This window comes from Panicum virgatum, chromosome 2K (assembly GCF_016808335.1).
Source record: "Panicum virgatum strain AP13 chromosome 2K, P.virgatum_v5, whole genome shotgun sequence".
Taxonomy (NCBI): Eukaryota; Viridiplantae; Streptophyta; class Magnoliopsida; order Poales; family Poaceae; genus Panicum; species Panicum virgatum.
In genome coordinates this window covers 33,647,156-33,673,328 of record NC_053137.1, presented here as the reverse complement: position 1 = coordinate 33,673,328, position 26,173 = coordinate 33,647,156, and the positions used below count along the sequence as shown (strand labels likewise).

Genomic DNA, 26,173 nt, shown 5'->3' with positions numbered 1-26,173 from the left:
GGATCTAAAACTTTTCTAACAATACATGGAGCATGAAAAGGTTTGATATTAATCTTAACAGCATGCTATAGTTGCACAATACTATAACTGAATGCCTAGTAATAAACACTAACACCGATGGTTTTTGGCTAGAACCTCTAGTAATAATATGTAATCATGGTTAATATGAACCGCCTGGATATTCATGAGAAAACACGGCTAAATTACACTTCACAAAAACACAAAGCAGCCAAAAAAAAAGATAGAAATAAGGGAACCAAATTGGAATGCAACGAATTACAGATGTATCCAGATGTTACATGATGAAGCAACATTTTTTCAAACAATTAGAATGATATTATGTTCAATATTGAATCATTTCATGAACTGCCCAAAAGTCAGTGCATCATTCACAACAGAAAAAAGAACAAATATCTTCTAATGATACAAATAACTACAAGTAATTAAGAAACGACATGCGTGACAAGTCTCCATGATATGTTTCATTGCCTCAGAAACTTTAGAAGAAGCTCCACACTCCATTACAGCCTGAAAAAAGGGGAAAGATAGGAAACATTATAAGACTAAGCTAGGGATATCGAATCGAATTACTTGAAAATCAGCATAGTACAAAGAGAAGAAACATACACTGAAGCTAAATTATGATACCAACCACAAATAAATTTCTACTTATAAATTTGATCTACCTGATGAGCCAATAAGCTAAGTCTTGCGGCAATAATACACTGCTCAAGCCATTAGTTTTTTTAATTAATATTTGATTTCATAATAAATGTAGAATTTATATATGTGTCGTGTATGATTTATCTGCCTGAGGCATTAGGCATGCTCCAGCAATAATGAGGCAAATGGACTCACCATGGGAGCAGTGTTGTCAATCAAGTGGTGGAGGCTACGTACGGCTTGGAGTCATCAGCGATCTTGCAGAGGTTGGGCTGGCGTCTGGTAGGGACATATATGGGGCTGACGTCGAGGGGATCTTGGATGGCTGTCAAAAAAAATCTGACAATTTTAGAAATAGATACATCAATAGATACATCAGGTCTAGATACCAACAAAATAAATAGATTTAAGAACTTCTGAAACTGACAAGAAATGGAAGCAAAAGATCAAGGAGCAATTGAAATAACAAGGTCACTGACGTTGTTCATGGTTGCCTTTTGCAATTTTCTGAGAGGAAAGTAGTGCACTAAACTGAAGTTGGAATTGGAAAAGGAAAGCACATTAATTATCACAAACTGCATAGTCAAAAGGATTTACATCGAAATATACTTGCCTGATTTTGACGTGGATTTATTAAGCAGAAGCAAGATATGAATATCCTTTCTCAAGTGTACAGCCACATACATCATCGGTAGCCTTTACAGTAAGAGTGGTCTAATGTTGGAGCAAGGGAACACAGTTAAGGCATAAGGAGCATTGTCTATTCTGAAAAGAATTCAGCAGGGATTTTGAAAGTATTCCTCACAGTGCAAATGGAGTCTACATGGAACATTAATATTTCGAGCGCCATGAGAATTCCAGTAACAAGTCAATAAGATAAGTGTGGCTCTTATCAAAAAAAGAAGTAGAAAGAGATAAGTGTGTTTTTTGCATTACATAATATAATATCAAATAATCATAACTGAGAACATATATGATTTGTTACATGGAAACAAACGAACTCAAGTACAGTCTCTATTCACCCAATTCAGTGTCTCGTGTACACAACAGTGATAAAAAAATGAGAGTATCAAAAATGTTAAAACTATTATATCTCAATGTGGAAGCTTTTATTGCCAAATTAACAAAGACTGTAAAGTATGGACAAACAAAAACAATTCTTCAGCTACTCTAAAAAGACAATTAGTTCAAGGAGGGGTTGTTCTGTGGGGAGCCTACAGGATTGATATATTCATATATATTCAAAACAATATTCAGGCATAATCTCAATATAGCTGGTTCTAGCGAGAATAACACTTCGCATAAGCTCTCAAAAATCACCTGTCTTGGAGGATCAAAGGACTGCGACTTCAGCCTCAATGCAACACTTGTCTTCTATAAGATAACCTTTGATGTGTCTTTGAAACCCTCCAGCAAAATACACATCGTGCTACTGCTATGACCACAGGACTTAGGACCATGTCACTGAATATGACTTCACAGTTCACACTTCCCTTCCCATTAGCACTGAAACTACAAGCACAAGATGCAGCAGGCAGTGTCCAACCATGGGCCATGCCACACAGAACCTTGGGCGCCATGTAGTCTACATGTCCTTTGCGATCAACTTTAGCGGTTGCTGCTCATGTCTGGGCCTGACATAGGCCGTCCGTGCTGTTGATAAGGCCAACTTTCAATATCCTGAAATCAGTATGCACCATCCAAGGGGGAAAAAAGTCAAGCATGCATTGACTGATAATTGGAGAAAGCTGAAAAATAGCAATTGATACCCATTTACCTTTATATAGCCATAGCCCATAACAGGTTGTCAGACTTCAGGTCACAGTGCATCATATTCAAGGAATGCACCTTCAATGCAAGAACCTGCAGACAGAGAAAAGATGGCTCCTATTTACACATTCAATGTTTCAGAAAGAAAGCCATAGATCATCGATATTTTCAGGCATTGGAGCAAAATGATCTCAGGACCAATGGAATAAAATTAAATGACATCGGCAACTCACCATGCTATCATTCCTCATCCCCCCTTGTTGCACCTTCCTGCGCCTGCGCCTGCGCCTGCTTGGAACTACAAAGAAAAAAGCTTGACCAATGGGGAGGGGAACCGGTACTGGAGTAACGCACCATGCAAAATCATCGGTGGCCTGTCCGAGTCGACGGGTCGGGGAATAGAGAGGCGGAAAGGGGACGATGCCTGTGAGGTTGCCGAACACGATGGCCACGCCGCTATAGTGGAACCACCAGATTTGATCCTCTCGAAGCCGGCTGCGATGGAACCGTGTCTTGACTCTAGAGCAATTCCGGTGAAGACCTTGCAGGATTGCCCTACAGCACACATCAAAGATAGAGATAGAGATAGAGATAGAGATAGAGATAGAGATAGAGATATCCATATAATATCAACCATTGTTTCGTGCACTTGTTAGATCCATATTTGCACTACTAATACCTGCCGCAACAAAAAGAGATAATCATGCTCGTTAAACCCCTGTTCATATTACAAACTGCCTTGGTTTTAAACAATAAACAGAGCTTCTCATTTCGAAATTCAATTCACAGAAAGTTTGAGTGAAAGACACCTACAAACAGAATGTTCTTTTATGAACCCATGGTTTTAAAAAAGAGAAAAAAATGCAAGGCTTGTGTAGGCAAACTAGTCCAGCGTGGGGGTAGCTAATAAATTAAAACTAATTTACTCCTATCCTACCCAAAACAACTGAAGAACATGGGTCCTGTGCACAGCTTGTAGTATACACGGGCAACCACAAGGTACCAGCTTGTAGTTGAACACACTAGCAATACTTTCTTGTAGCTCATGCATACAAATATACAATGTGTTGAATTTGAAACTCATTGTGCACTGTTTTCAGCAAGCTGTTACTGATTGGAGGTATCTGACATACCACACAAAGCAATTGTTGCTATGTTAAAGAGAAGATGCAAAAAGAGATCAACTATAGAAGAATGCCGACCATTCTCTAGGTGCATTCATGCAAACAAAATCGATTTGATCTCGAAATAAAATAAACTTTTGAATATCAACTCAAACAAAATTTATGTTGAAAGAAACAAACAGAACAAGGAGACTTTGGTTTTTTAGATTAAGGGAAAAACCCAATCTTAAACATTCACGGATGAATGCCTATGACCACAAAGAAATACATCTGGCTAAGCGTACACGAGTACTTAGACTATAAACCTCCAACCGAGGAACACAAAAGACAAGAAAGGAAGAAAAAAGAAAGAAAGTGAAAGACTAAGCTTCAATCTTCTTTTACGTCTTTCCTTCAACCTTGCTTTGGTCCTCACATCGTAATAAAAATCTCGCATCATCAACTATCTTCATAGAAACACTTAATGTAAGGATCATCGACGGTCCTGTGCCTTCCGATCACCCATGGTATTGCCATCAAGGTCTCCAAAGATTCCTCAAGAGGAGAGAAACATTAAGATGTTGCGGCCGCCTGAACCAGTAAGTCGGTTCTTTGATTTTCACCTGGATCAGCTCTACTAGAATGCCCATAGAGTGCCCAGCAGGACCCCAACGGGGGGTGGCAATCGGAGGCAAGCCCCCATGGCGGAGACCACATGAGCGAAGAATACGTCCTCCATCTTGAGATCAAATAAGAAGAGGACAACTCTGACGGCTTTCTGCCTCCCTCGGCATGAAGAATTGAAGGTAAGGGGCAGCACACGGTGACGACTGATGGGGCAGACCACCGGTAGCGGTGGTGGCCACCGCCGATGGTGGCGGCCCCCACCATGAAGAACGGGAAGGCTGCATACCCCTCAATAGTGCCAGCAACGCAAGCACTAGGAGGCACGGCGGGCACCATCGTCGACGGGATCCCAATCAAATCATGTTGGCCGCAGTCACCATGGCACGAATCGATGGCCACCAGCCACAGCCCTCAAGGCGGCGCCGACGAGAGGGAGAAGGCCACCCTGGGCCTATAAACGATGGATCCGGGACAGGGGTGTTAGGAAATGGGACCGCTACGCTAGCAAGAATTCCTAATTCTACCGCATTAGGATCTCATGTAAGCGGATGATCATGGATCATTACCCCTCGATGCGCAGCGTAGCGGAAGATGTGTTGGAGTAGACTCATCCAACATAATCGCACGTCGAAGTAGGGGAAGTAGTCGTTCCGTCTCCTCCTCGCCGATCAGCGTCGCAACAGCAGCAACGCCTCCACGAAGTCCACACGTACAGGGTGGGAACGCCGGTCGCTGGTGTGCTAGCACCGCGTGGTCGGCTAGGGTTTTGTGGCGAGGCGGCAGTGGCTAGGGTTTATGGCGCGTGAGTCGTCATCCGCCCCTAGCCCTGCCCCTCATTATATAGACCCCAATAATGGGCCATCACGCCGGAGGCCCATTAAGGTTCTAATCTTTCTCGGATCAATATTCGGCCCACACATGATTGTCTCTTGGGCATATCACCAACAAGGGGGCGGTGGATCTAACGATTGGCCACCCGGAAGCCGACAAATGTGGCGGTTGGCAGGCGACCTGAATGATCTTGGAGCCAACGGAGCAGGGGAAGCGGGGGAAGAAGGGAGTGAAGGAAAGGGATAGGAGGAGCGTGCCGAGACCAAGTTCGGCTCAGCCGCTAGCCGTCGCGGCGATGGCGGCGACAGCCACCTGAGCTAGGGTTTGGGGGTTGGTGATGAGAGATGGGAGGCGGCGCCGCCCGGGTCGCCTCTAGGATGATGCGGGGGCAGACGCCCGAGTCACATTGATCTTCTCCTCGGTACCGATTGAAGCTCATCAGAATTCATCCAGAGTTTTGACATCCAGAGGCCCAAAGATATTGACATGCAATTAATCTGATAGTTAGGACACAATCGTTGTTTAAAGGAAACTTACTGTCAGGAAAAGTGAATCCTTCTCCCAGACCACAGTGAACAAATGAGCAAATAAATCCATTTCAAGTTCAGGCTTTCAGCAAATGCCATCGTTATCATTGATTTCTTGTTCTTCAAATCCCTTCATGCCAGCAGTTCGCCGACATCTTGACCAAGGGGGCATCACCATTGTTCTAGGACTTCAAGACCACTTTGTGCGTCCATACCAACAATGCTCAAACTGTGTGTGTGTGGGGTGGGGTGGGGGGGGGGGGGGCGCAAACTACCTGGTATTGCTAGCCATGACAAGTAGAGTTTGTTAGGTTAGCACCGCGCGTGTCCTTTGGCTCTATCGATGTACGTTCCCTGTACTCTAGGTTAATCGGTCACGATCCTAGCAACTAGCATCTACTAGGAGGTATTGCTAAATATGGAATTTGAGAAAGCATGTAAGATATGGTTAGTCCAAAGATATCGGTACACACTGAATAAAACAAAACAGTATCAACACCAGTCACAAAGGGGCTACGTCCAAGTCACGGCCAGGTTGAATTTGTCCTTAATTTGGAAAATTATTGACTTTATCTTTGCAATGAAACTAGCAGAAGGAAAAAAGGGTAAGACTCGACTATTTTCTCTATGTGAACCACTAAACATTTGTCGTCCATAGGTTCCATGGCATTCAGGTTATTAGGCACATCCAGTTAGGTCTCGCAATTAACTCTGTGTGTTTCCTATCGATGTTAGCATTAAAATCAATTTTGTGCCTAGTGCTGCTAGATGTCTGAGATAGATAATACATAAATCAATAACTCCTCTTTGACTAAATTTTGGTGGATAACTCCTCTTTGACTAAATTTTGGTGGATTAAAAGCTGACATATACAGACTTATGACAGTATATGGCTAGTCCAATCTTAGGCACCCATATTTTCAAGGTAAGAGACTTGTTCTCGAGTCCTATTAACTACAAATTATGTGTTTACTAGCCACAGTTCAAATTCAGTTAGAGATGTTCCGTGCTCACTGGTCTCCTCAGACTTAGAGATGATTTCTGATAGCAACTATACCCTTCCAGGGAAAGCATACCTGTGACTGTGTCTATGATGGGTCACAACGCCCTTTGTCGTGTACTTTTGTGCACCCGAGCCAGTAATCTATTGTCTCATATACCATTTTGATTGAGAACACATACATATATAGTTCTCCATCTGCATGAACTTTATATGCTTACTCGGTGAATGATAAAGAGATCATGTGCACCACTCTTCTACAAAAATATAAGTTCAAAACTGTGACTGTAGGGCAAACTGATTTTTGAGGCTAGAGTTAAGTATCTATGGGAAATGTAATGCTATTTATAAGAAAATTTATTTATTGTAAATTTTAGCAACAGATGATTTCCTCCATATAGTTTTATGCCATTTATGTGCACTTATTTCTATCAAATACCATTCACATATATGGATCTTAAAAGAAAAGATTATTCACTTGGAAGTAGAGGGTCATGGCTATGGATATCTTTGCCAATAATGGATTAAGAAACAACAGTAGACTTTGCTTTGAGCTACTTCCTTCACTGTGTACACTTTTCTTTATTTATTTTTATCAGCTCTTGAGCTGATAATTTGTGGGACCGAAGCCGGCGACCAGAGGGGGGTGAATGGGAGCCGATCAAAATTTCTTCCGAAATTCGAACTGTCGGCCTATATCCCGAAAATCACCCAAGCCCTCAAGCGTTCTGTCCAAAGTTTGGAATAGCTATGGAAAAGCTAAACCAACACAAAAGGCCTCGAACGAGCGAGCGAAACCACGAATCAAATCGGAAGCGAATTGGGAAAACTGCAGAACTGATCTGCCAGGACCGGTCTGACTGGTGCGCTGGACCGGTCTGACCGGTGCGCTGGACCGGTCTAACCGGTCGTGCCTACCGGTCTGACCGGTAGCACCTAGAAAAACCCCCGAGAAATTGGATTCAAACGTTAAATCCCGAGCAAACGACCACGAAAACCGATGAAACTTGGGGGATTGCTTCGCCCTTACCCCGTGAACATATCCCCAAAAGATCTCGTCCTAAAGATCAACGAATCGTGAGAATTATGGGGGAGATCAAAAGGGATTGGGGTTTTCTCAAACACTCAAGAACTCGAATTCGAACACGCCAGTGATTCCAGAGGGTTTAGGTCAGAGTTGGGAGCACGGGAATCACAGCAAAGAACTCGTAGCCTCCTCTCAATCAAGTGTGCCAAAAACGAAATCGAAAATCTATTGCACAAGGCACAAAACCAGGGGATTGAATCAAATCATAAGCCTAGAGGGCACGAGGAGGATAGGGCCTCCTTTCCCAATCAAATCCCTTACAAGGTTTCAACAATCCATGGACAAAATCAACTCAAACGAGAGGAACAGAGGGAGGGGGATGCAGGGGCGGCGGCCTGGAGAACAGAGGTGTCCACGAGTAGATTACAAAAGCCGCAATTAACCTAACACAAGTGAAGGGGTATTTATACCCGCGGGACCAGTCAGACCGGTACGCTGGACCGGTCTGACCGGTTGGTTAGACCGGTCTGACCGGTGCCAGGGACCGGTCAGACCGGTTGGCCTGCAACACCCCCTGTACACGATCTCATCCGACGGGCGAGGTTCTTTCTTCGGAACGAAGTCTTCTCCACGATGCCGCCGTCTTGATGAAGATCCAGTCCGCGGTTTTGGAGGGTCCGCGAAACCCGGGTAAGTGGCCGGTTTTGAGAAAACCGCCAAAACCTCACGCGCGGGAAGATTCCCGCCTCCACGCCGTGGCCCTAGACGCCGTTCCCGCCTCGGCCTTCTGACGGCCCTAGACGCCGCCCGACGCCCGTCACCTCCTCGCCCGCAGCGAGGCCCTAGACGCCGTCGACGCCCGTCGCCTCCGTCAGTCCCGAGACCGACGCCCGTGCCTCCACGACTTGGCGTCTTCAACCGCCGTCCGCCTCCTTGGTTTTGTGGCGCAAACCAAGAAACCCGCCTTCCGTCGCCGCTTGCGCCCTCGATCTAGGAGTGGACGCCACAGCTGCCGCCCGGTCCGAGCTCCGGTCCCGGCTTCCCTTCACCGCCGTCCACCGCACGGTCCATCAGCCACAGCACCTCCACGGCAGCTCCCCGTCGACACTCGACGCCCGTGTACCTGCAATCCAAAGACCAAGCGCACGATCACACCGCACGGTTGACAATTCACTCATCACAAGCAGGATAGAGTACTCTCGTTCCTCATAATTCTATAAAAATTGTCTGTATGCAGTCATACCCTGAAGTTTCTTTTTTCTAAAAAAAATTGTAAGCAGCTAGTGGAGATGTATCAAGCAGGTTTTTATGGGGGTAGTCTATAGCATATTAAACAGTCCTTTTTTTGGGAAAAGCTTACTAAATAGTAGAGTATCTATACAGAAATAACCAGTTGTCAAATACTGTTCTGGCTGAAAGTTATGAGGGCACAACTTTATTGAAAAGTTTTAATGACACATTCAATATCGTAGATGCACATACATACTATAAACTTTTGGACTACATATATTGAAGACAGCACCAATTTGGAAGGGCCAGGAACACAACAATCCATGCAGTAAAACTTGTCCTGGTTCCAAATTTCCAGTAAATGACCGATGCCGATATGTAGATTCTACTCCATTTGCTTGGCTGTGGCTGGTGGCTGGTGGCTGGTACTGATTTGTTGAGTATTGTTGGCTAGCTAGTGGCTGGTGGCTGATGCTGATTTAGTGTGAGAAAAAAACACTACTGCCTGGTTGGTTGATAAGCCAGCCTAACAGAGTGACCGTCTATTTCGAGTTATTTTACTAATTAATATTTATATGTAACAATATAAAAAATAAGAATTACCCCTCTCCCCGCCCCCAACTTTATTTTCAAATGTGCATCATCATGTTCTGCAATATATGATTTGCCTAAAATTGAGTAGTGCGCATACAAAACTGTTTAGAATAGTAAGATGTAATAAGTGCTAGAAGTAATTATTTTAATGTAGAAGAATACATCAACGCAGTGCAATCATAATTATATAACTACATATATAGTCATTATAGTAGTAGCCATAGTTACTCCAATTGATCTCATACAAAAGGAATATGCCACAAGCACACCCATCTAAGATTCAGTGTCATTCTCACTTGTGCTTACCGTTCTGATTGTCGTTTTCACATTTGCTTTTTGGGATGCATGCTAGCTTGTTTTCGAGTGCTCTTGATGGGGACTTCGTGTCGGTCATGAGCGGCCATTTGTGCAAGGTCAAGTTCACATGAAAGACATTGAGTTCTAGTGATATAAATTGTTGAAAACTGTTTTTCCATACATATCTAAGTTTCCATTGTACTCACGATGATGGGGGAATTGAATTTGACTTGTTCCCCTACTAGCTGTTAACAAAGCTTCAAATCAAGAGGCCTGTGACTCTCCAAGTACATCATGTCATCAACTCCACTGAGATTGGTGTGGCTTCCTGTTAGTGGAAGCCTAGCCAAGGGTCACATTAATGTGGCCTCCTTTCTGGAGCTTTAACGACATCTAGCATGAGCTTTTTTGGGTTGTGTAACATTTTTGTGAACTCAGAGCATGGCCCTTGTTTCCTTGTTATAATAAATCGGTGTGCATTTTAACCTTAATCTTAAAAAAGTTGATGACAATATAGTTTGCGTTCCACACAGGCTGTGTATATATTTAGTCTACACCGGAGGTACTACCGAAGTGAAGCCCATGTTATTGCTTTAGCCAAAGTACATAAATAGTAGCATCATTTACTCCTGTTATATCACTATATTCGTCCTAGACCCATCCACATTGTCCCACAATTTCATCATGAATCCAACTATTACTGAGTATAGTACGGTCTTAGCTTGCTGCTGAATCACTATTTTGGGGCTCATCTTGGTTGTCAAACAACGCTTTATTTGACATTCAATGTAATTTGTTAGGTATACGTACATACATACATACATATATCAGCAATTCAAATAAAGGATGAGTTTTATCTACACACGCATATGTAGCTACCCCCATCATTAATATACCACTATGCGTATATCTACATATTTATCACTCTAAGTATATTCATATACTAATTCTAAGATAAGCGAGCAATAAGGAACTATTCAAAAGCCCCTATTTTATAATATATTGTGATTATACCATGGGTACATAAAAATGAGTACATTCATATACTCTATAGAGTATATGCTTGCATGCCCAACTTATAGACCATCAAAGATGGTCTACTATGATCAGATACTCCATGTGCATGCTTTGTTAGGTCAGGCACGTCCTATATTATGAGGTATGCAGGTGGGAGTAGTTACTTACACATGCATGTAGAATGGATTCCCTTTGAAATAACCAACCTAAATTTGTGTGAAGATTTTTGCTAGTCAAAGTTAAAATACTTTTACGAAAGCGTGGTAAGCTGGCATTTTTTTTCCAAGGGAAGAATTCTTATTTGTACCTCAATCTCTTGGACATAGAGCTTAGAGCATGTGCATGCACTATTTACTTTGTCATCATCAATTGAATGGTTGACGTTGATCTCAAGGAACCTGCATATTGCTCAGATAGTTTGGACCACATGAATTAATGCTAAATGGATGTTTTCTCCCTACGTGATGGAGCCAGCAAAAACTTGGGTTACTTGTCCTATGTCACACAATCAAATCCCAAACAAATAGCTGTGGTCGACATAGAATCTGTCAAAAGCTTTTTCCTCCGACTGAGGGAACTATGATATACCCCTGCAAGTCCAAGTTGGCTGACTTCGACAACGAAACTTGACCCTGCTTGCTCTTCCTTGAAGCTTCCCAACATCAGATGCTTTAGTTTCTTCCCTATAAATATGCTAAACATCTTAGATTCTTAGTATAAGATCATAACAGAACTCAGCTGCACACATCCCTATTCAGAACACAGCAGAAGTTTTAGTAACACGGTAGCACCATGTCTACCAGCCGTGCAGTTTTGGTCATTTGCATGTTCCTCTTGGCCTCATCATCTAGTCTGCAAGCTGCTAGGATGTTTGCAAGAAATGATCATCGTGTTCATGACAAGAAGGGTTCCGTCGTAACTAGTAGTGCCACTGGTAGTGCTAGTCCATGCTTGCATGATGCACAAGTATGGGGATTGGCACCGCCAGCCAGTGAACCGGCTAACATTGGCAGCGATGGACATGGTCGAGTTCTATGGTCGACCCCAAGTGATGGCGTTGGCCATTAGCCACATATATGTTACTCGAAACACAGTGGTTTGGTGTATCCCCCAAGCTAATGTCATTGTTATCCACTTGGATCATATAGGCACTGACTCCATATGCTTGTGACGATTGTAGACACAATAATCTTCAAAATGTGTTCTTATGTATTTACCACAGTAGGAGTTAGTGGTCAATAAAATCATGCAGTTTGTTCTTTTGTTTCATATGGACTTGTAGATTGTTTTCTGAGATACTGGTATGAAGTTTGTGTGTTTGTAGCTATTCTGATGGACATGTACAACTTAGAACATGTATGTTTAATTGTTTCAACTACAGTTGATAGGAATAATAAATACCTTTTTTTTCTTTTGAGTTCTGTTCTGTTGGGGAAAGAGAAAATGGAACATGTCCATACCAAGTCGAAGGCTTTCATTAATTGATCCCTGGCTCAGGAAATTTTAAAAGCGGCCGATGTTCTTGTGTTCTTGGACCGCTTTACTTGAAGGACATAAAGAACATAAACTTGCTTCCATACGGTGCAAACATAAAAAATCAAAGGCACAACACTACGCTGATTGTAAATACCCTAAGGAATTACTCTACAAATGTCAAATAATTAGTAACGGAGCTAGGTAGTGATACAAGAAGTGCAGTTCTACGAGGGCGCACCCTCCCTCTACCTTGTTTCTCTCCAGATCCTCCAGCAAACACCCCAAATAATAACCACACACACATGTACGTGCGCGGGCCCTATATATTTTCCTTAGTGCTAGCTGCGGAGTGTCCTGATAATACTACAAGCTTGCCAAGCCACACATCTCTTTGGCGCCGACCGCTGGGTGTGCTACCCTAATGCCAAATTGGGTTGTATTGTATTATGAATTCCTATTACTTCTTTTCACAACAACAACAACATAGCTTTTTTTCCCAAGCAAGTTGGGGTAGGCTAATTCCTATTACTTCTTTTCTCAAAAAAAAATTCCTATTACTTCTAAAATACATCTTATAATTGGCCAGTATTGCCTCAAACTGTCGTATGTGGGAGGGGCAGACTAGGTGCGGTGGTTTGAATTTGTTCACTGCCAGGCTTGCCAAATTAAAGGAAAAAGTTCAGTTTACACTTTCGAACTATAACAGAAATCCAATGTTTCAAATAAAAAATAGGATAACAGAGAACATCCAACTATCAAAATCGGGCAAGTTTGGCCCTTAGGTGGTTCCAAAGGTGGGTTTTTAAAAAATAAAGAAGATTTAAATTTAAACTAAAAAATTCATAGGTAAGTTATTTTAAATCAGAAAAATATGAAACTAGTTTCTACGCTGATTGTAAATACCCTAAGTAAGTTATTTTTTTATCTATTGGCACTCTAGTTTTTTAGTTATTCGGATCCAATTTTTTCATATTCCTAGTTTTTATTTTCTTATAGTTGAATAAATAAAGATTCAAATAGATCCACAATAGATAGGTTAAATTTTTAGAAAAATTTTAGTACCCCTCTCATATCTTTGTAATTTAAAATGAATTAGTTTTGTTTTTTATATCTAATTGAAATTTTTATTTTTGTTATTAAAATATAAAACCATATTTGAAACCACACTAATGGCCAAACTTGTCCGGTTCTGTAGCTGAACGTTAAAATTCAGTCTTTTGTAATAGTTCGAGGGTGTAAACTAGACTTTTTTCTAAATTAAAATACTATACTAGTTCCAATATAGGAAAAGTCTAAATTACTCCCATCAAATATAGCCGAAGTTCGGATAACCCCCCTAAACTTGTTTGGTTCATTTTACCCCCCAAATTATGCCCTTTGGTTCAAATTATCCCATAATATAATTTGTCCTTTTCATTTCTCCATGCATAGGTGGAGTTGTAAGTTGAAATTTTACAAGATGATAGTACACATAATAACACATGTTAGAAAAAATACAATATAATTTTTATTCATTATTTTGATAGATTAGAATATTTAATAATAAATTAATCATTAGAGTTTAAAATTATATGAAAAATAATGATGAAAACTTATAATAATTTTTAAATATACATTTACTACACTGCAAAATTTGAAATTAAAATTCAACTTGTGTATGGAGAAACAAAAAAAACAAATTGTATTATGTGGTAAAATGAACTAAATGATATAGTTAAGGGGGTAAATTAAACCAAGTTATAGTTTAGGGGGTTATTTAAACTTTGGCTATATATACTTGAGGGGTGTAAATCAAACTTTTTTCTTCAATGCTATAGCTAACACAAGTGCATGATATAGAAAAAGGCATTCTCAAATTAAACTTGTCACAAATATACATATTTAATTTGTTTTGTAGAATTGTTAGACTTCCAACTGTAGTCTAATATACACATGGTTATAAACTGTGTTATGTAAAAATGGCACCTTAAACTTTCTTTCGTGTTGAAAAGTTTTTATACTGAAATGTTTTCATTTAGCAACATTACTTGTAAACTGCATTTGGTTCAAACTTCTATGTTTTTTTAGCTTACTGGTATTCTCGCTCATTGTAGGGTAAATTTCTGGAAGTGGTCGGCTGAACTGGAGCATCTATATATGGCTCATCCTACAAGAAGATTCAGGTTGACTAGCAGTGTAGGACTAATGTTGGATGAAGTGGATCCTGCTCAATTTGATACCCAGTTGAGAATTTTTATTATTGGTAATGAAGTCGTGATGCCAAAGGGAGGCCACCGATGAATTGAGAGTGACAGTGTCGTCTGGGTTCTATATAGGACCACTTAGGTAAAAGAGGAGAAGCTTTGTCCTGAACGTCAAGGCAGCTGATGGTCCTGGTTTGACTTGATCGTGATGAACTTATTATAGTAGTATAGGTTATTGGTAGTTCTCTGTATCTGCCCTTAGTTTTGGTCCATTAGAGTGATTTGCAACATTACAAGTGGGTATTATTAATATCTCTTATGCATATAAATCAGGATAAATCTTTAGCGAACACATTCACAGCTCATTACACGTCTGCGCCACAGCCTCATAACATTATCCTTAGTTTATGGTAGGCACAACTGATGAAACTTCACTGTAATTTTTTTAAGCAATCGACTCCATGCCGTGTAGCTTCTGCCATCTCACATCATGAGGACCTATATATGCTGTGGGTGGCAACAGGGTGAGCACGACCCATGCATGAGACACGTCTCTAACAAAGTAATTAACAAGTTGCTTGACCAGCAAATGAATACGAACAAGGACAGATGTATACCCAAGGATTTCAGGTCCCTGCTCGGTTTAACTGTATCACCATTAACCTTATGTGTTGTTATTTTTTTCTACATATGGAGACTTACGATCTAATGTGAATAATTTACGTAAAAGGAAATACACATGCAAACTAAACCTGAGTTGGTGTGCGCGTATGTGAGTCTCTGTGTACTGTGTTTCAAGAAAAACCGCGTAGACCTTGGTCCTTACTGCTGTACTTGGCAACTTTTGTACGGGCCCCAAAAATTCAATTGTTGATGTAAAAAACATTCACTGTTGATTTTTTTAGAACTTTATTTTTCAAGTTTCTGCAAACTTTGGTGAAGTAATTTGCCAATAAATCTCGGCAGGTTGGCACGCAGTTGGACCACAGATCCAACGTGACTGACATGTAACACTACGGTTACAATGCATAAGTTGATGCTGGTGCTGTTTATTAGCGCATCCATATGCAATGTGCAGCATGATGGAAATTGCATATGGATGCTCTTTGTCCAAGCACCATGTCCAATATGGCAATTAAGTGGCATGGGAGTCTTTCGCTTCAGTTGAAGCGCATGGCACCTAAATTAGCAAGTAAGTTGGCCATTTGCACATTGCACATATGAACTGCCGTATTGAAAACTGATTTCCAGATGCCCCTCATTCGCAAGTTCACGTTTCCTAGCAATAGAAGGCTGACAACACTACTAGAAAATAAGTCTTAGATCCATCCCAAAAGTACCGGTATGGAGATGAATCGGTACCTATGCTACCGGTTCATCTCCATACCGGTACTTTTGGGGTGGATGAAATCTTTGAATGAGCCTTAGGTACCGGTTAGTATTATCAACCGGTACCTAAGGCTCTCCATAGGTACCGGGTTGTAACTTTTATATTAGTACCGGGTGGTACCACCAACCGGTACCTTTAGACGAGCCTTAGGTACCGGTTGGTGTTACCAACCGGTACCTTAGGCTCATCCATGGGTTACTTCAAAAGGAAATCTCCTTCTTAATCAGAAGAACTGTGTAGCTGAGATGGTAAAGGAGCAATGCGCAAGGCTAGAGGTCGCGAGTTCAAATCCCAACCAAAGAGAATATTTTTTCGTGAATTTTGGAGGCCTTAGGTACCGGTTAATTTACCCAGTACCAAAGGCTCGAGTCGTTGGTACCACTTTCGGGGTATCGGTTCAAAAAACCAGTACCAAAGGGCACCTGCAACCGGTGCCTTAAGGCATTTTTCTAGTAGTGCAAATTCTAGAATGTGACGAAAGAGGACATTATTGAATTGGTGTGCTGGAAGAGTGAAGCAGAATATATTGAAATAAGAAAGACAACCTTGTGATCGGTCATGGGCATGTTCTGTGTTGTACATAATTGTAAAAAAAAGATATTGCCGAGTCATTTGCTACTCAATGTGAATGAACATCCTGTTTTGTGTTTTAAGTGAACAACAAAAAAGAAGGGAAGTCTTGCTACCACATCGAGAGAAGAATATGAAGCAGTACATATCGAGTTATGCATGGAATAAGATCCGGCTAATATGTCGCACGCTACAGATCTAGCGATTGGTCATAAACTCATAATAACAATTGTCATGTTCCTGGTAATTAACTCATAGAGGAAGAATTTTCTCTGCTGCACGCTTTGAACATTGCTGGAGCTAAAGATTGGTTGACATCCCTCTGCTATTTCCATGATTTTTCTGAAAGCCAAAAATAGAAATACGACGCGCCCGAGTTCAAATGAAAAGATGTTTCTCTTGATAAGATGTTCAGCAATAATATAGTTTTAGGTACGAGCACTTCATGGTGCTGTCTAACTTCATCTACTTGAACAATAATAACACGCCGATGCCGCTGCACAGCCCACATATTTTCATCTAAACTTCATCTACTTCATGCCGAAAAACCTTTCCTCCAAGAGGAAACAGGGAGCTCGAGATGGGGTTGGAGGCCGACCGCTCGGCAGCGCTGCCCCCTCCGCCGGGGGATCCCGTGGTCCCCCACTCCGGCTCCCCGGATGCGACCCAGTCTGCTTCCCCTCCAGCAACCTCACCGCCGACGACTCTCCTCCGTCCGGGATTCCTATCATGCGGCCCCTTTCCTAGGCTCCGGTCTCTGCTCGAGACTGCCAGGCGGCGGGGTATGACTCTAGGTGCTCTCTTTGTCGACCTCGTCCTCGAGCACTTCCATACTCCGCTCTGCGCCGATCTGCTGCCGGCCTCCTCTCCACTTCTACAAGCTTCACCACTCTGGATCACGGTAATTGCTGCTTCCTCTTCCCCCTCTTCGCTGGTGTTTGCGCTTGATGCGTTACTTTTCTAGTGGGGTTATGGGCTTGATCACCAGCAGATTCGCCAAATCCAGCCCTGTCTCCTCCCCTTCAATCGTGGCCTTCCTCGTCTCCCTCTCTGGCCTTGTCCATGGCGGATCCATTTTCCGTTTCCACCCCATTCTTCAGGACACTCTCCGTTTTGTTCAAATTCGGATACCCCGCTTTCCTCCCTCAATCCTGGGCCCAATTCCACCGCTGGCCTCCACTGCGAGCGAGGGGGAGTGTTGACGGTCCTTAAGTGCCAAATCCGACCGTCAACTAGACTCAATAATAAAGGAAAACTATACGCCTTACTCACATATTTGTATCACTAACCTTGCTCCACAGTTGTTTTCAAGTTTGTATGATTTCAGATGAGCAAGAACCTAATAAGAAGAAAACACGCAGCAGACGCCACACAACTACGCAGAAGATCGCATCTAACGTCACCCACTTACAAGGAGGGCCCATCTGGCAGAGCAAACGGGCGCGCCACTCATAATGCATACAAGGAAAGATACCAGGGCCCACATGTCAGCCTGCCGGAGAAGGATAAGGACGAGGGCCTGCCAAGTGGGGTAGGCCGAACCCCAGGGTCGGCCGAACCTGGCTTGGCTCCCGTCTAGGTGCATTTCGAGGAGGAGTCGTCCCCAAGGCACCTGATCACCTTCCATACATGCATTTGGCAGGAACCGACCTCCACTAGTATAAATAGGGCCCCCTCTCACCCCTCTCAACACACACACACACCTCTCATTCCACTCTCTCCAAGGAGGCTCTCTCTCTTGCTCTCTTAGCTAGGTAGTGGAGCTAGGCTAGTTTCCCTTAGCGAAGCAAGTTGTCCTCGAGGTCGTTGAGCAATCCTCGGCTCCCGGTATGGCTTTGTATTCAACTTGTCAGACTTCTATTCATAATATAGAGATATGTCATGGTTGCTTTGCTATCTTGATAGTTTATCAATCCATGCTTAGTTCGTTCATGAGTTATGCCAGGGTCTTGGTTAGGCCAGATGATCCGGGTATGGATAGGGGTTCGTTGTGCTTTCGGGCTTGCTCTAGCATTTTACTTGTCCATCCGAAGGGTGGGAGACCCGGGGACGCTAGGGTAGTGACCTCATGCACGAACGTGGTGCTCAGGTATGCGGGATCCTTCGGATATGCCCGTGCTCCACGGTGTGACTGGGGTAGACGGCAGGTGGTGACAGCCCTGTCCGTCCGGCGTAACATCTGTGTTGCGTTTAGCATATTTCCCGACGTTCGGGTTCGGTGTAGGAGTTCATGCAAAGAGCTAACAGGACTGGATGTACTCCGGTGCAGGACCTTCTCTCCGCTATCCCATTTTCCTGGCACCTGTAGTCCTAACCATATCCTAACATGACCCCAGCTTTGGATAGAAGCACTAGGACACCTAATCTAGCCTAAGCTCCAGCTGACTTAACGTAGGGTAGATTAGTCCTTTGTTTTGTCTCTCTTTTATTCTTTCCTCTTGGAGTGTAGTTGTGTGCTGTGTCGCATTACCCTTGCTTATTTCTTTACCAGGACTTACCCCTGTTAGAGTTTTGTCTATTGCTTGAGGCACAATATCATGGTTAATGTTAAGTATAGTACCTTTGCCACTGCCATTCTTTGGGAACAAATAAATAACGATACCCTTACTCTCCGGGTTAAATGCTACAACGGTATATCCGTGCGCTTACGGATCCATCTGTAATCGTATAGATTATACCACGAGAGTGGCACCCCTTTGGTGCAGTTGCTAGGATGGGTTCGACATCCTTATTTCTAGTGATTGCACTAAGGACCGCCAACAGGCAATTCTGAGGCCGTTGTCGAGGTCTTCGCAAACCCGGTAGCGACTTAAGAAATGCCAACAAGCATTTCTGGCGCCGTTGCCGGGGATGGCATGTGAACAAAGTTATTGCACTAATATTAATCTAGGCTTTGTAGTCAGGATATAGTTATTATTCTTTCAGGCTAATGTCACTTTATGTCTTCTTTTATTTTTGATTTGAAAGAAGACAAGGGTAGTGTATGATTGGTTTCTCCCTATCAGAAAACTACACAGACAATCTAGAGAAGCTCGTGAGAAGGGCATGACTTCGCGTCGTTCCTCCTCTCGCTATTCTCCCTGCACAAGAACCCATTTCGGAAGCACCACTTGCTATTGAGGCTATGGCTGAAAAGACTTTCCATGAGTTCTCCGTCCCCTCCACCGACAATGTGGCCACTGGACCCAACATCAACATTGGGGACGTGAACTTCGAGCTGAAATCCAGCCTCATTAACATGGTGCAGGATAGCCCATTCTGTGGCAAGCCAAATGAGGACGCCAATGTTCATCTAAAAACTTTCTAGAGCTCTGTGACACCGTAGTGATACGGAGTGTCGCCACCGATGTTATCAAGCTTCGCCTGTTTCCCTTCTCCCTGCTGAGGAAGGCGAAACAGTGGTTTTACAAGAAAAAAAACATCGACACCTGGGCAAAATGCTCCTAGGCGTTCCTCGCAAAGTTCTTCCCGCTGGGCAAAACAAATGCCTTGCGCGGGAAGATATCAAGTTTCCAGCAGACGGGGATGGAATCCATCCCAGAAGCTTGGGAAAGGTTGCAGGAATACATCCTGGCCTGTCCCCACCACAGCATGGACGAGTCGCTCGTTCTTCAAAGCTTCTACAATGGGCTCACAATGACATCAAGAGCCATCATCGATGCTGCCGCTGGAGGAGCCTTCCTCGACCTGACCATCGCTAATGCCAAAGCATTGGTCAAGAAAATGGTCTCCATTAGGGGTGGAGCGATGAACGACTCCAACCCCGTACAAAGGGCATGCATACCGTTAAGGAGATGGATATGATTGCCACGAAGCTGGACCTCCTCATCAAGAAGATGGAGGAAGGAAGCAAGCAACAAATCCATGCTCCCGTATACACCATGGGTTTGCACTTCACGTGTGAAGTCTGTGGCAATGATGGACATTCGGGGAATGACTGCCCCAAAACTCGTGAAGACTGTGCCTATCTCAACAACAACAACAACGGGTACCATCCACAGCAAAGAGGCCAGGGGTGGAACCAGCCACGTCCACCATTCCAGAGAGGTAATAACTACAATCCTACTTTCAACTCAAATTTCAATTCGAACCAGCCTCCCTTAAGAGACCTTGTTCTTGGTCAAACTAAAATTAATAAACATATAAATAAAAAGCTTTTGGCCAATGACAAAACCCTGAAAAGTTTAAATGTAAAGCTTAAAACTTTGTCTTCCACGCTTAAAAACTAGTTAAGTTTCAACAAAATGATCGAAAATCAACTTGCTCAAATTGGTGCTTCGTTACCTGCTGTTGAAAATGGGAAGATCCCGGGGCAACCTGAGACTTCCGTTGAGAATGTCAGCATGGTGTTCACCGGATGGGGTGACTCGTCCCGGAAGCCACCACACACTAATCATGCAGGTAGGTACAATCCCCCAAGGAACGACATTTGGGATGGCATGGTGGCAGCAGTGCAAGAGGATCCAGGGGTCCCCATGATCAGCTGCTCGATCTACGTCAAACACTTCGAGCAATGTCTCTGTGATCTGGGGGCAAGCGTCAACATTATGCCCAAGGTAATATATGAAGAACTTCAATATCCTGCTCTTTCCCCAACAACGATGCTCGTACAGCTTGCCGAACACATCTTCATACGAGTACGAGATTCCTTCATCCTTGCCAATTTTGTGGTAATGGATATGGAGGGCGACCTCGGAGTTGACCTCGTACTTGGGCGACCTTTCCTAAGGTCCGCTAGGGCAAGGATCGATGTCGAAAGAGGAAAAATACGAGTACTAGAATTTTTTCTAGCACTTTTTTCCCTTTTACAAAAATACCAAAAATATTTTTTGAGTTTCAAAATCCTTTGGAAAATAATTTGGACATCTTTTCGAGCAAACTTCTGAGCATGCACCATGATTTCAAAGTTTATAACCATTGAGCCTCGCCACGTCTCTGCTCGCCGCACACACCGCGCGACGTCGCGCACGCGAGCGCCTCTACAGCATTTTGCCGAGCGCACCGCGTGCGTTCACCCGCGCACACACCGGACCACGTGAGCTACCGCTCTGCTGTCGCCACAACCACCGAACTGAGCTCGGGCCTGTCATGCTGCCTTGACGCCGTCACCTCTGTCCTGTCTTGTGGCCGCTGTCGCGGTCCCCTCGGCCCCGCCTCCCTTGCCGTTCCCTCATCGTGCCTTGGCCTGGCCACCCAGAGCCCTGCTGTTCTCGCGTTCCTCGCCCGGTTCCCGCCGTCATGGCCTCCCCACACCATCGCGAGCCCGTGCCCGGCCTCGCCTCGCCGCGCAACCACCAAGCCTCGCCGTGCCTTGCCCTTGCCAGCCTTGCGGCTGCAATGAAGCCGCCGCCGCTAGGAACGCCGTCGACGCCGCCTTGCCACCGTGTCTGGTGGAGGCGCGCTCGCCTATGACGTTGTGTTGTGGCGAGCCGGGCCCGTCAGGACCTTTGGACGAGCACCCTGCACATAGAGACCGCACACACGCGCACATCCTTGCACCGGCCTCAAGAATGAGCCTTGAGGCCGAATCGAACCCGCCACCGTGTCCCTGACCTTGCTGCTCTTGGCGCCGCCGTGCGGCCATGGCAGTCGTTGCCACGCCCTTTTGGCTTGCGTCCAGCTGCGCTCGCAGCAGGCGAGCCGCAGACTCGGCTTCCCGAGCCCCGTGCGCATGCACACAAGTCCAGCCCCGTGTTGCCCTACCTCCGCTAGACCGCAGCTGGCCATTCGCCACCGTCGCCCTTGCGGCGCGGTCCTGCCTTGGCCCGTTGGGGCAGCCGCTAGCAAGAGGAAGCAAGGAAGCAGAGGAGAGAAGGGAGAAGCCAGCAGGTGGGCCTGCTCCATCAGTGAGGAGAAGAGAAGGAGGAAAAGAGGAAGAAGAAGTGGGCCGCCGCCCGCCAGTACCCAGTTGGCCCAAGACCGCCCATGAAGAAAAGAAGAGGAGAAGGAAGAGGAGTTGGACCGCCGCTTGCTCCAGGGCCCAAGAAACAGAGCCGCGCGCTGAGCCAGCCGTCTGAGCCGAGCTGGCCTGCCGAGCCAATCTCCCAAGCCAGCCTCTTAAGCCGCGGGCCGCGAGATCATGATCCAAGCCAGACCTAGGTGGGCTGCTGTTGACGGTGCTTAAGTGCCATTTTCACCCGTCAACTATACTCAATAATAAAGGAAAACTACATGCCTTACTCACATATTTGTATCACTCACCTCGCTCCACAGTTGTTTTTGAGTTTTGTACATTTTAGATGAGCAAGAGCGGAATAAGACGAAAACATGCAGCAGACGCCATACAACTACGCAGAATATCGCATCCGGCGTCACACCCTTACAAAGAGGGCCCACATGTCAGAGGAAACGGGGCCTCCACGCAAGATGCACTAGAGGATAAGGATAAAGATCAAAGAATATACCATCCAGCAGAAGATCAGGCCGAGAGACTGCCAGGTGGGGTCGGCCGACCCCCTGGGTTGGCCAAACCTGGCCTGGTTCCTGTCCAGGTGCACTTCGAGGAGGAGTGGCTGCCAAGGCACCTGATCTCCTTCCATATGTGCATTGGCGGGAAACTGACCTCTAAAGCTATAAATAGGCCTCTCCTCCACCCCCCTCAACACACACACACACACACACTTCATTCCATTCTCTCCAAGAAGGCTCTCCTCTCTCTTGCTCTCTTAGCTAGGTAGTGGAGCTAGGCTAGTTCACTTTAGCGAGCAAGTCGTCCTCGGGGTCGTTGAGCAATCCTCGGCTCCTAGTATGGCTTTGTATCCGACTTGTTAGACTTCTATTCATAATATAGAGTTTTGCCATGGTTGCTTTGCTATCTTGATAGTTTATCAATCCATGCTTAGTTCGTTCATAAGTTATGCTACGGTCTTGATTAGGCCAGATGATCCGGGTACGGATAGAGGTTCGTTGTGCTTTTGGGCTTGCTCTAGTGTTTTACTCGTCCATCTGAAGGGTGGGAGACCTAGAGTAGTGACTTCATACACGAGCGTAGTGCTCGGGTATGCGGGATCCTTCGGATATGACCGTGCTCCATAGTGTGACTGGGGTAGACGGCAGGTGATGACAGCCCTGTCCGTCCGGCGTAACAGCGGTGTTGCGTTTAGCGTACTCCCCGACGTTCGGGTTCAGTGTAGGAGTTCATTCAAAGAGGTAACGGGACTGGATGTACTCCGGTGTGGGACCTTCTCCCCGCTATCCCATTTTCCTGGCACCTGCAGTCCTAACCATGATCTAACATGACCCTAGCTTTGGATAGAAGCACTAGGACACTTAACCTAGCCTAAGCTCCAACTGACTTGACGTAGGATAGAGTAGTTCTTTGTTTTATAGTTTCTCTCCTTTATTCCTTCCTCTTGGAGTGCGGATGTGTGCTGTGTCACATTACCCTTGCTTATTCTTTATCAGTACTTACCCCTGTTAGAGTATTGCCTATTGCTTGAGGCACAATGTCATGGTTAATGTTGAGTATAATACCTTTGCCGATGCCGTCCTTTGGGACACAAATAAATAACGATATCCTTACTCTCCGGGTGAAATGCTACAATGGTATATCCGTGCGCTTGCGGATCCATCTGTAATCGTATTGATTATACCACGAGAGTGGCACCCCTTAGGTGCAGTTGCTAAGATGGGTTCGGCGCCCTCATTTCTTGTGATTGCACTAAGGACTGCCAACATGCATTTCTGGCGCTGTTGCTAAGGATTAACAATTCCTAGTGATTGCGCTAAGAAATGTCAACAAGTATTTCTGGCGCCGTTGCCGGGGACGGCATGTGAACAAAGCTATTGTGTTGATATTAACTTAGACCATGTACTCAGGATATAGTCTTTACTCTTTCAGGCTAATGTCACTTTATGTCTTCTTTTATTTTTGATTTGAAAGAAGACAGGAGTAGTGTATGGCTGGTTTCTCCCTGCCGGAAAACAACACAGACAATCCAGAGAGGCTCGTGAGAAGGGCACGACCTCGCATCGTTCCTCCTCTCGCTATCCTCCCGGCACAGGAACCCATTTCGGAACACCACTCGTTCTTGAGTCTATGGCTGAAAAGACTCTCCGCGAGTTCTCCGTCCCCTCCACCGACAATGTGGCCACTGGCCCCAACATCAATGTCGGGGACGTGAACTTCGAGCTCAAATCAAGCCTCATCAACATGGTGCAGGCTAGCCCATTCTGTGGCAAGCCAAATGAGGACGCAAATGCACATTTGCAGAATTTTCAGGAGCTCTGCGACACCATTGTCATACGGGGTGTCGCCGCCGATGTTGTCAAGCTTCGTCAGTTTCCCTTTTCCCTCCTGGGGAAGGCGAAACAGTGGTTTTATAAAGAAAAAGACATCGACACCTGGGCCAAATGCTCCAAGGCATTCCTCGCAAAATTCTTCCCGCTGGGCAAAACAAATGCCCTTCGCGGCAGAATTTCAAGTTTCCAGCAGACAGGGATGGAATCCATCCCAGAAGCTTGGGAGAGGCTGTAGGAATACATCCTGGCCTATCCTCATCTTGGCATGGATGAGTGGCTCGTCCTACAAAGCTTCTACAATGGGCTCACAACAATATCTCGAGCCAACATTGATGCTGCTGCTGGAGGAGCCTTCCTCGACCTGACCATAGCCAAATCCAAAGCATTGGTCGAGAAGATGGCCTCCAATTAGGGGTGGAGTGATGAACGACTCCAACCCCACACCAAGGGCACGCATATCGTCAAGGAGACGGATATGATCGTTGCCAAACTGGACCTCCTACTGAAGCATCTCGGCGAAAGGACCGAATTCAAGAAGCATAGAGAAAACTATGCTCGTGCCATGGAATCGCACTTCACGTGCGAAGTCTGTGGTAATGAAGGACACTCGGGGAACGACTGCCCCGAAACCCATGAAGACTGCACCTACCTCAACAACAACAACAACGGGTACCGTCCACAACAAGGAGGCCAGGGGTGGAACCAGCCACGTCCACCTTTTCACGGAGGTAATAACTACAATCCTTCTTATAATTCGAATTTCAATTCAAACCAACCTCCCTTGAGAGAACTTGTTCTTGGCCAAGTTAAAATCAACGAAAATATAAATAAAAAGCTTTTGGCCAATGATAAATCCCTAGAAAGTTTAAATGTTAAGCTTGAAACTTTGTCTTCTACGCTAAAAAACAAGTCAAGTTTCAATAAAAAAGTTGAATCTCTTCTTGCTCAAATAGCTGCTTCTGTTCCTGTCTCTGAGAATGTTAAAGCGGTGACCACGAGGGGTGGTATGTCCACTCGTGATCGACCACACCTTAACCATGCAGGAAAAGCACCGGCAACCTAGGAAGAAGTACAACCAACGGATCAAGAAGAAACCAGGGAACCAGAAAAGGGAATGGCTCCACAGAATTACATTGAGACCAGTTTCTTGCCGTTCCCCACCCGTAACAAGAAGGCAACTGTGGATGAATAATTCACCTATTTTGTTGAGATGATCCAGAAGATACATGTTAACGTCCCTCTATTGGACGTTATGCATGTGCCGACCTACGCCCGATATATCAAGGACATCATTAACAACAAACAGCCGCTGCCCACCACAGAGGTTGTCAAGCTTACAGAAGAGTGTAGCGCAGCTATACTCAACCAACCCCCCGAAAAGAAGAAAGATCCAGGATGCCCCACAATCACGTGCTCAATCAGGGCACAACACTTCAGCTGTGCCTTGTGTGACTTGGGAGCAAGCATCAGCGTGATGCCAAAAGCTGTCTACGACAAGCTAAACTTCACACACCTCACGCCAACTTTAATGCATCTCCAGTTGGCAGAATCCTCGGTATGGTATCTGGAGGGGATTGCAGAAGACGTACCGGTAAAAGTCAGGGACTACTTCATCCCTGTCGACTTT

The 26,173-nt window shown here is 44.7% G+C and overlaps 1 long non-coding RNA gene and 2 other non-coding genes across 5 annotated transcripts; all 3 read right to left on the bottom strand.

Moving 5' to 3' along the window:
* Positions 1–267: 267 nt before the first annotated feature.
* LOC120673829 lies at positions 268–6,338 on the bottom strand. Of its 3 annotated transcripts, XR_005674884.1 has the most exons (6): positions 2,667–6,338; positions 2,441–2,526; positions 1,984–2,343; positions 1,143–1,428; positions 859–988; positions 268–528 (listed from the first exon to the last, which is right to left on the bottom strand). It is a non-coding gene; the product is annotated as an uncharacterized LOC120673829 (long non-coding RNA). The 3 variants fall into 3 exon arrangements; XR_005674880.1 differs by having other exon boundaries at positions 859–1,428; XR_005674882.1 differs by having other exon boundaries at positions 859–1,359.
* A 13,451-nt stretch (positions 6,339–19,789) lies between these two features.
* On the bottom strand, positions 19,790–19,898 carry LOC120696309. Its single transcript, XR_005684087.1, has one exon. It is a non-coding gene; the product is annotated as a small nucleolar RNA R71 (small nucleolar RNA).
* A 4,808-nt stretch (positions 19,899–24,706) lies between these two features.
* LOC120696308 lies at positions 24,707–24,813 on the bottom strand. The gene has a single exon (XR_005684086.1). It is a non-coding gene; the product is annotated as a small nucleolar RNA R71 (small nucleolar RNA).
* Positions 24,814–26,173: the final 1,360 nt, after the last annotated feature.